The sequence below is a fragment of the Diabrotica undecimpunctata genome, chromosome 4 (assembly GCF_040954645.1).
Source record: "Diabrotica undecimpunctata isolate CICGRU chromosome 4, icDiaUnde3, whole genome shotgun sequence".
In the NCBI taxonomy this organism is placed as follows: domain Eukaryota; kingdom Metazoa; phylum Arthropoda; class Insecta; order Coleoptera; family Chrysomelidae; genus Diabrotica; species Diabrotica undecimpunctata.
In genome coordinates this window covers 155,248,425-155,258,475 of record NC_092806.1, presented here as the reverse complement: position 1 = coordinate 155,258,475, position 10,051 = coordinate 155,248,425, and positions in this window count along the sequence as shown.

Genomic DNA, 10,051 nt, shown 5'->3' with positions numbered 1-10,051 from the left:
TCCAAAATTTGGAAAGATACAATTTAAGACTACGATCTTTATTTTTAAATTACCACTTTATATTTAGTTTTATCTTCTACTAAACAGAAAAGAAACGGTCCTCCAAATTATTACGATCCTGGTCTCTTACGACTTGAGTCCAATATGATCTGAGGACCAGATTTGCCACTTTCATTAGGACAATAATAATTTTTGTCGACGAACTATCTGTATAGATAAAAATATTTTATTATTGTTTATAGTGTAAGGATAAAGTTCGTCGGTACATTTGCAATATCTGTAAGTTTTTTAAGGTGGAATGAAAATATTTTCCAGAAAGTAAAGTACCAACGATGATAATCTAATAAAATAAAAAGCATGCATATCTGGACTACATTATTTATATAATTTTTAAAAACACATGCGATAAAAAGCAGGTATGCAGTGAAAAAATAGATTTGGAGTCGATATTAAGAGTGAACTCAATATTAGAAACCAAATACTCAATGGGTTGGAATACTATAAGTTTTTTTTTCTAGTTTTACCTCATTATTTACGATGTAAATATTAACCACCGAATTTTACTGTTGTTATTGGATTTGATGGAATATTTGGTGTTATTAAATACCAATATTATGCTGTCATTGTTTCTCTGACAGTTATTCTTAAGGTAAATGTACTTTAAATCAATTTAATGCTCGTGCGGGAGATATTTGCCCTTACTAAGACTTTTCGTACACCCAGTACATTTTTATTATACACGAATGAATTACATTTATTTTCAATTTTATTTATTTATTAACTTTATGCTCCTGTGAGATATTTTCTTGAAGACCTGATGATATGGGATCCAAAATTGCTTACAGAATTTTTATGAGATTCGTCATTTAATTTAGACGAATATTAGCTAAAAATTATACTAACAATATTTGGATTTTGGCAATTTTATAAGAAAAAAATTATAAAAAACAAAATTTTTATGTATTTATATCCATATGTTTGAGTCTTGTGTAATTTATATTTTGTACAATAATTTTTGAAATGAAGTTCTTGTGTAAAATCATTAATAAAAGCAGTTTAATATTAACCATAACAAATAAATTCATAATGTATGCTAAAAGATGGTGTAACTATAGATTCTCTAAATGGAAATCTTTTAACTCTTCTCTTGCTATAAAAGCATCTTAATATATTTTTATAAAGTATGTATTCTAAGCTACAATTTGAGGCTATTCAAAACAATGAACTGAGAATCTATATATATTCGAGTCTAACTGGGCAATAACAAGATGACGAAAAACGATAATAGATTATATACTCTAGGCGGGATCTGTTTTGGATTGGACATTTTCCATAGCAAGCTATTTTTTTGCTGGAATCCCTTCAGGATGTGCCCAATATCGATAATCACGATATGCGCCAGTCGCAAACCCTGTGCTAAATTTTTGATTTAACAAAATCTGAAAACAATTGAAAATTTCTCATTTTTTTGCTCCTACTTTCGTTTATAATTCTGAAAATATTGATCCTAAAGAAAAAATTATAAGAAGTTAAAAGTTTCGTTATTCAATTGTACACAATATTTCGTTAGCTAGAAATTGAAAATTTAATGTTTATTGTTGAAAAAATAGCAATAATTGGAAAAAAAGTACAAAAAAATGAAGTTAATCCTTTAAATGTTTTCGACTTTCTAAACTTGACTTACAAGCTCCATATTCCGCCTAGAAAAACCTTTTAATATGTTTAAAACGTGTGCTAAATTTTGTTAAGATCGGACGGATAGGTTTTGCATAATAATTTTGCAACCCAGCCTACTGGAAAAAAATCGCAAATTTTCAAATTTATAGTAGGCCCTAAATAAGGCCCTCAGACAGTTGCAAAATTTTTTTACCTATAAAGGAAGGCTCAAACTTTCAAACGCTTTTTGTAAAATTCAAACCGGTTCACTAGGAGAGCCTAGAAATTTTTTTAAAGTTTTAAACATTTTTTATATATATTAGGTTTATAAATAAATTGAATAACTTTACGAGCTTTAAACATATATCAATTTCAAAATTTATACACTTAAAGAACATTAAAAGACTCTTCTTAAAAAAAATACATTCGGCTTACTGGTTGCCGAGATATATTGGACGACAAGGATTTCAAATATCATATTTTCAAATTCTATTTTTAATTGCAAATTGGGAAATTTGCAATAAACAATTGTATGTTAAACAAGTAATTGCATTTTTTCTTCATGCATTTTTTTGAGCTTGCAATTTATACATTGAAGTAAATTGTTACTTTTAGTAAACAAATATGTATTTATAAATTGTTAATAAATAATTTAATTTGTTAAAACAAAGGCGAACGAAAAAATTTTTTTTTTCATAAATAAACTTTATTTTGACTCAATCTTCAATAATTTTTTTTAGAGTCTTTTTCTTTTTTTGGAAGGACAAGAATCTTCAGGTCTTATTTCTTCCTCAAAACCTTCATTTTCCATTTCAATATCTCCATCCTCGATCTGTAAATTTAATGTTTCTTCTCCTTCATATGTAGCTTTATCTTGTGCCTCTAGAAAATCTAAGGAATATTTTTTTTAAAGAAGCGTCTTTTAATGTTCTTTAAGTGTATAAATTTTGAAATTGATATGTTTAAATCTCGTAAAGTTATTCAATTTGTTTATAAGCCTAAAAAATGTTTAAAACTTTTAAAAAATTTCTAGGCTCTCTTAGTGAACCGATTTGAATTTTACAAAAACCGTTTGAAAGTTTGAGCCTTCTTTTATATGTAAAAAAATTTGCAACTATCTGAGAGCCTTATTTAGGGCCTACTATAAATTTGAAAATTTGCGATTTTTTTCCAGTGGGCTGGATTGCAAAATTATTATGCAAAACCTAAACGACCGATCTTCACAAAATTTAGCACACGTTTTAAACATATTAAAAAGTTTTTCTAGGCGGGACATGGAGCTTGTAAGTCAAGTTTAGAAAGTCGAAAACATTTAAAGGATTAACTTAATTTTTTTGTACTTTTTATTCCAATTATTGCTATGTTTTCAACAATAAACATTAAATTTTCAATTTCTAGCTAACGAAATATTGTGTACAATTGAATAACGAAACTTTTAACTTTTTATAATTTTTTCTTTAGGATTAATATTTTCAGAATTATAAACGAAAGTAGGAGCAAAAAAATGAGAAATTTTCAATTGTTTTCAGATTTTGTTAAATAAAAAATTTAGCACAGGGTTTGCGACTGGCGCATATCGTGATTATCGATATTGGGCACATCCTGAAGGGATTCCAGCAAAAAAATAGCTTCCTATGAAAAATGTCCATTATGGTCTGAATTTCTACAGATCCCGCCTAGTCTAATATTATAGTAGGTAACTAGATGCCAGCTAACCTGTGATCAATTAATGGAGTATTGCTAAAAAAATTTAGCTGCATATACTAACCTTAAATAAAGGTTAATTAGAATACATACAGAAAAACAACATGTCAGAACATTTGGTCAACTAAAATACATAATTTATGAAGTAATTTTCAGTGAAAAAGGAATTAATGAAGTGTAATTAACTCTAACGCGCATACGGTACAGTTATGCAGACTTCTACCATTATGACATGCGTGTTAGAAACAATCTTAAAGCACAAAAATATAAATATTTGCTAGACGAGCAATACCTACTGTACTCACTAATAATTTTTCAAGCGACTGGCAGTTAAAGTAAAACACAACTGTCTTATATCAAATATATAGATCAAAAGCGACGTTATAGTCTTACATGTGGCATACATATGAGAACAACTTATTTTTTACGATTTGTAGCAATTTTGGATTTCATGTCAGCTTTTGCTTAAGTAAAAAATATATTTAAATAAAGCTAGTGATAAAAGAATCAAGCAAAATTCTGAATTACTCGTTATCGAAATGATCAATGTTTTATTGTTAAAAGGAAAACAAGATATTCGCAGTATATAACAATGTATTGTAGATATTGTTGTTGATTCGAGAAAATATTGTTTAGTTTTTAAAGAAACGTTTTTGAGTATTAACTGCAAATGATTAATATTATCAATAAAAATATGAACCAATGTTGTAAAAGCTCTTAAGATTATTTTATTTCCCCACATCCCCACGTATCTTCCCATTTTCGCCATTTGCAACTGTTTAAATAATTATTTTTATATTAGTACAATATTTGTCACTAAGGACCACTTAACCATATTAACTTCTGCACTGCAGAATTGTACTGATCTTTTTCCGATGACTGCCTTAAGTCTTAAAACCAATATTCAAGGAGATTCCTGATTCCCACGCTTCTCTAGTAGTTTGATGCCATTGTGTTAAATTATCTGACTTTGGCATTTAAAATACACATTCTTTTAAGGTCATAAAGTGACTAGTACTAGCTGTTTATCGTATCTGAATGAGAGTATCGTATCGATGAAAAAACAATTTGAAGTACCATTCATGTACTTTTGCCATCATTGTAATCCGGTACGTTGTCTTATTGAAACAACGTTTGTTTCTTAGCAATATCTGTATTAAATTGCACCATTATGGCTACATAATATTCCCTGTCGATGGTTGTTCCTTTTCTTAAGTGTTCAATGAATATGATACCTTGAATATTTCAAAATAAGGAATTCAAAACATGTCCAACTAAGGCATCCGTCTTTGGTCTCTTTGACAGACTTTCACTTGCTACTATTCACTCAACCGACTGTTGATTCATCTTAGAAGTGAAGTGGTAAATAAATGTTCCATCCAGTGGCGGCTTTTGGGGGTAGGCAGGATAGGCCGGGCCTACCCAATAATTTTAAGAGCTTTAAAATTGAAAAACATATATTTAAAAATTATGTTAATGCATGTAAATAATTTTTAAATGGACTAAATCACTCAATACATTAGCGTCCGTTAAAACAACTAAGTTATTATATTACCACATAAAGCATCGAATCGTATTCAGGCATTTTAAATATCATTAATAGGCCCGATCGGAACTGGCCGACCCAGCTCACATAAGATCCCCGTACAAAAAGTGTTTGAAGTTAAGCAGCTTGCCGGACAACGATTTATATTGTCGTGTTTATGCTTGCTGTTTAGGCACCAGACGATCGGGCCTACGATGACCATCGTTGTCACTTGTAACGTAATTATGTAACATAATCTATTTATAGTTTATTCGTCTTCCGGGTTTGTAACATAATCTATAATTGTAACATATTTTTAAACAAACAACACAATTGCAAAAAAGTGCACGGTTGCCCAAATAAATTTTAAAAAATTCGTAAAATTCGAAGAAAAAAAATCACATTTGCGTGATTTCTATATCGCCTGATTGTATGCAACTTATATATGTGAGATTGTTTTATAACTGATATATAAAAAAAATGAGTTTTTATGACGCTTTACCAGGTTGCAGTAATAGTAATTTTGATAGTGAGTGTTTGGACATTGTTGTTTCACTATTGGAATCGCCATTATCTAGAAGAACTGAAAGTGATAGAAAAAAAAATTATTATGAATGAAAGGCCTACTCCAACATTGCGAATTGACCAAAAAGATGGGAAAAAGGTGCGTACTTTTAATTGCTCTAGGTATGATATCTACAAATGGTTGTCTGGAAGTATTACGAAAAACAGACTATATTGTTGGCCCTGTTTGTTATTTTCTAATAAGAAATATGTATAGAATTGTGAAGGATACTTTGATTTAAAAAATATGTCTGCCTCCTTAAAAAAACATTCCAGTTGCAAGGAGCATTTAAGTAATTTGCTGTCCGTTAAGGATGTACAGAAGAGGGCGTTTTCTGTTCGCGATTTGCTAGATGAAAAATAAAAAATCGCAAAAATTATATACAACGCAGAAGTTAAAATTAACAAAGAAATCATTAAAAAATTAGTTGGGTGGGAGTCATGACCCCGTGGCCATAGATAGCTATGTAATTTGCTGGCTTGGCCTACCCAAAATTTTACCACACCAGCCGCCACTGGTTCCATCCATTGCACTCTTTAACAAAGTCAACTATGTTCTTTATATTTTAAATTTTTTTGTATTGCATAATAAATAAGATTTTACTGTACTTCAAATCTCTTAAAATATACTAAAATGTATATAAACTTTTAGAAATCAGTTATTTTATTAACCAATAAAACAGAACTAACATTTTTTTGTAAAAAACTTATATTATTTGCAGTTTGCATTCAAAAGCGAATGTAGAATGAAAACCTTTTGTATTCATACACTTATTACCAGTAATTGTTTCATAAAAGCTGTGAAACAAACACGTTGTAGTTGCCTGAGTACCTATAGTTAGTAAGGCTGTTCACGTTGTTATATAATAATATTATTAATAATATTAATAATAATAAGTCTTAGTCGACCGACATGATTGTTGTTAGTTGTACACCACCTGCAACGTTATTGTGAAAATGAAAGGACTAATAAAATATTACAGTTTGGTGTGTTTTTTATTTGTTATATTCGTATTTTTTAGTTAATAAAGGACCGAAACAATGTTGCTGCTGCCTAAAAATACAATCGTTTTTACTTATAGTGTATTTTTAAATAATAATTAGATAAAACATAGCTTTTATATTACTTATTGGTTAATTTTTGATTTTTTTACAATATCTTTTATTAATGTTACCAATAGATTGTTTTTATAAAGACAGGTAAAAACTTCAAATTGATTTAAGTAAATTCGAAAACTGTACACGTATCTGAAATAAAATACTTCTTTTTTGCTTTATTGGATTACAAGAAAAGTGTCTGAGAAATCACCTTGAGTATGTCGTCAATTTAACACCCACACATATTTTCTACTGAACGTGCTGTCTAGACAAGAAAAGAAAGCAAAATAAAAAAGTAAACTTAGAGCTTTCTTAAATCTTATATAAAATATTTGACTACATATTATTCACATTTAGTATATATATATATATATATATATATATATATATATATATATATATATATATAACAAATGGAAAAGGATAATGCGAGTGCATAATAAAAGTAAAAAGTAATGGCATGTCTCGCAAAACAGAAAACCAAAAATGGTATATCGATGGAAGGCAACCGTATATACGTATTTCTGACTATTGGTCGTCTTCAGTACGGTGCAGCCAAGTTAGAAAAGGAGCATATTAACTTGGGAAAGGATCACTACAGGAGCAATGCAACCAATTTGTGGCATTAGAGTTAGAAGACTCTGATGGTTTCCAGGGCAAAAACTAACACCAACCACGGAGGAAGCTACAGCTACCTGGGGAAAGGAATGCCAAACGTTGAAACGTTTAAAACAAATGGAAAAGGATAATGCGAGTGCATAATAAAAGTAAAAAGTAATGGCATGTCTCGCAAAACAGAAAACCAAAAATGGTATATCGATGGAAGGCAACCGTATATACGTATTTCTGACTATTGGTCGTCTTTGTTACTATATGTTAGTTTTTGCCCTGGAAACCATCAGAGTCTTCTAACTCTAATGCCACAAATTGGTTGCATTGCTCCTGTAGTGATCCTTTCCCAAGTTAATATGCTCCTTTTCTAACTTGGCTGCACCGTACTGAAGACGACCAATAGTCAGAAATACGTATATACGGTTGCCTTCCATCGATATACCATTTTTGGTTTTCTGTTTTGCGAGACATGCCATTACTTTTTACTTTTATTATGCACTCGCATTATCCTTTTCCATTTGTTTTAAACGTTTCAACGTTTGGCATTCCTTTCCCCAGGTAGCTGTAGCTTCCTCCGTGGTTGGTGTTAGTTTTTGCCCTGGAAACCATCAGAGTCTTCTAACTCTAATGCCACAAATTGGTTGCATTGCTCCTGTAGTGATCCTTTCCCAAGTTAATATGCTCCTTTTCTAACTTGGCTGCACCGTACTGAAGACGACCAATAGTCAGAAATACGTATATACGGTTGCCTTCCATCGATATACCATTTTTGGTTTTCTGTTTTGCGAGACATGCCATTACTTTTTACTTATATATATATATATATATATATATATATATATATATATATATATATATATATATATGTAAATACTTTTTTCTTTTTGGGTGTGGTAGTCAATAAAAACAGAGCTTTGCTAAGGCGTACTATTTATTCTGAATCCAAGCTTTCGGTGGTTTTTTGCCACCTTTATCAAGGTCTACAAAGAAAATTACTATGTTGTAACAATTTGAATGGTGCCAAAAAAAGGCTATAAAAAACTATAAAAAACTTACCCGAATGTAAGATTCGTGGCATAAACAACAACGTTAAATAACATGATAATACTGAAGTTGCAACTAAACTTAAAAAAGTTATTGTTAAAAAAACACTTTAAAAATTAATAAATACATTAAAAGTTAAAAACAAAATGAAGGACGACATGTTAAAACAGTCGTCGCTGCAGGCTTGATTTCAGTCACATTTCACGAGCAGAAAGAGAAAGTGGGTGGACAATTATTGTTTAAATAGTTAGGAGAAAATACAAAAAACAACTTTGAAAATAACGTCTCACAAAATACTGTTTATGAATTTTGAGTACTACCAACTGTATTACCAACTTAAAAATAAGCGGGAAATTAAAAATGTTATTTATAACATAAGCAATCGAAAGAAAATAGTATTTAGTAAATAGGTTTAGAAAAAATAATAACTCAAACAAAACAAAACTAAATTAGTAACTGAAGTTTGATCACAAGTATTCAAATAATACTGAAATTTTAAAAAAAGAAAAGAAACAAAGAAAACTCTGAGATGCAAAATAGCTCAGTCAAAAGTCAATATAAAATTGTAAATTTTGCTAAGATTCTGGATCTCAGATCTCTTATTAAGATTGTTATTATCACTCTTGCTGATATGTACCATCTCTAAGAAAGTTCTCTTAAATTTATTTTTCTCTCTGGCTAATATTTTTACATTGTTGAAATCTATCTTATGGTCTAGATCGATAGTATGCTCTGCCAAAGCACAAGTAGGTTTGTTTAATCTACAATCACTCTTATGAGAAATAATACGGCTAGACAGATTCCTTCCAGTTTCACCAATGTACGTGGATGGACATTCAGTACATTGAATGCAATAAACAACATCTGTAGTCTCTAGAGTGGTTAGGGGTTGTTTTATTTTGCTATACAGCTGACGTACGGTTTTGATGTTCTTGTTAGCTATTTTGATATTCTTAAAGTCTTTAAAAATCTTAGTGAGTTCAACGGTTAGTTTTGGAATATATGGAAGGGCATAAAAATACACACTTGTTGGAGCAGAATTATTTTGTGCTGAGGGCACTGATTGTGACATAGTAAGTCTGTTGTTTCTATTAACAAAGGGAACATTAAAAATTAATTTATTAATCAGTCTTAGAGGATATGAATTTTCAACAAAAATATTACGTAAGAGGTAATATATATATATATATATATATATATATATATATATATATATATATATATATATATATATATATATATCATCATCATCATGCAACCTCTTCTGTCCACTGCTGGACATAGGTCCCTCCCATTTTTCGCCACGCATTAGGTGTTCGCTGGGAACTAAATTTTTCATAAATTTGGTCTTACTGATGTTCATTTTTAGACCTATTGTTGGTATAATGTTTGTACTGGCTTTGTGAGACGGTAATCTATTCTATTATTGTTCAGAGCAGTTATAATGCTGTCTAATTCCACAGTGTCGAAGGCTTTGTGAGAGTCTACGAAGATAAGTACCAGTGGTCTGTTATATTCTAGCGACTTTTCTATTAAGGTTTTTACTGTTTGTAGATGATCGTTTGTTCCGAATTTTGAGCGGAAGCTTGTTTTCGGGGCTGGTAGAAATATTTTTCTCTAGTCTTGTCTTGTCGTAATTATTCGGGTAAACATTTTATAGATGTGGTTCAATAAGCTGATTGGTCTATAATTTTCTAGGTGCGCCTTGTCTCCTTTCTTGTATAGTAAAATTGTTACTGAATTGTTCCATGTTTTTGGTATGCAACAATCTGTTAAAAAAAGGTTAAACAACATTTTTATTTGGTTGAGAAGGGCACATACGCCCATCTTTACATCTTCTATTATCAC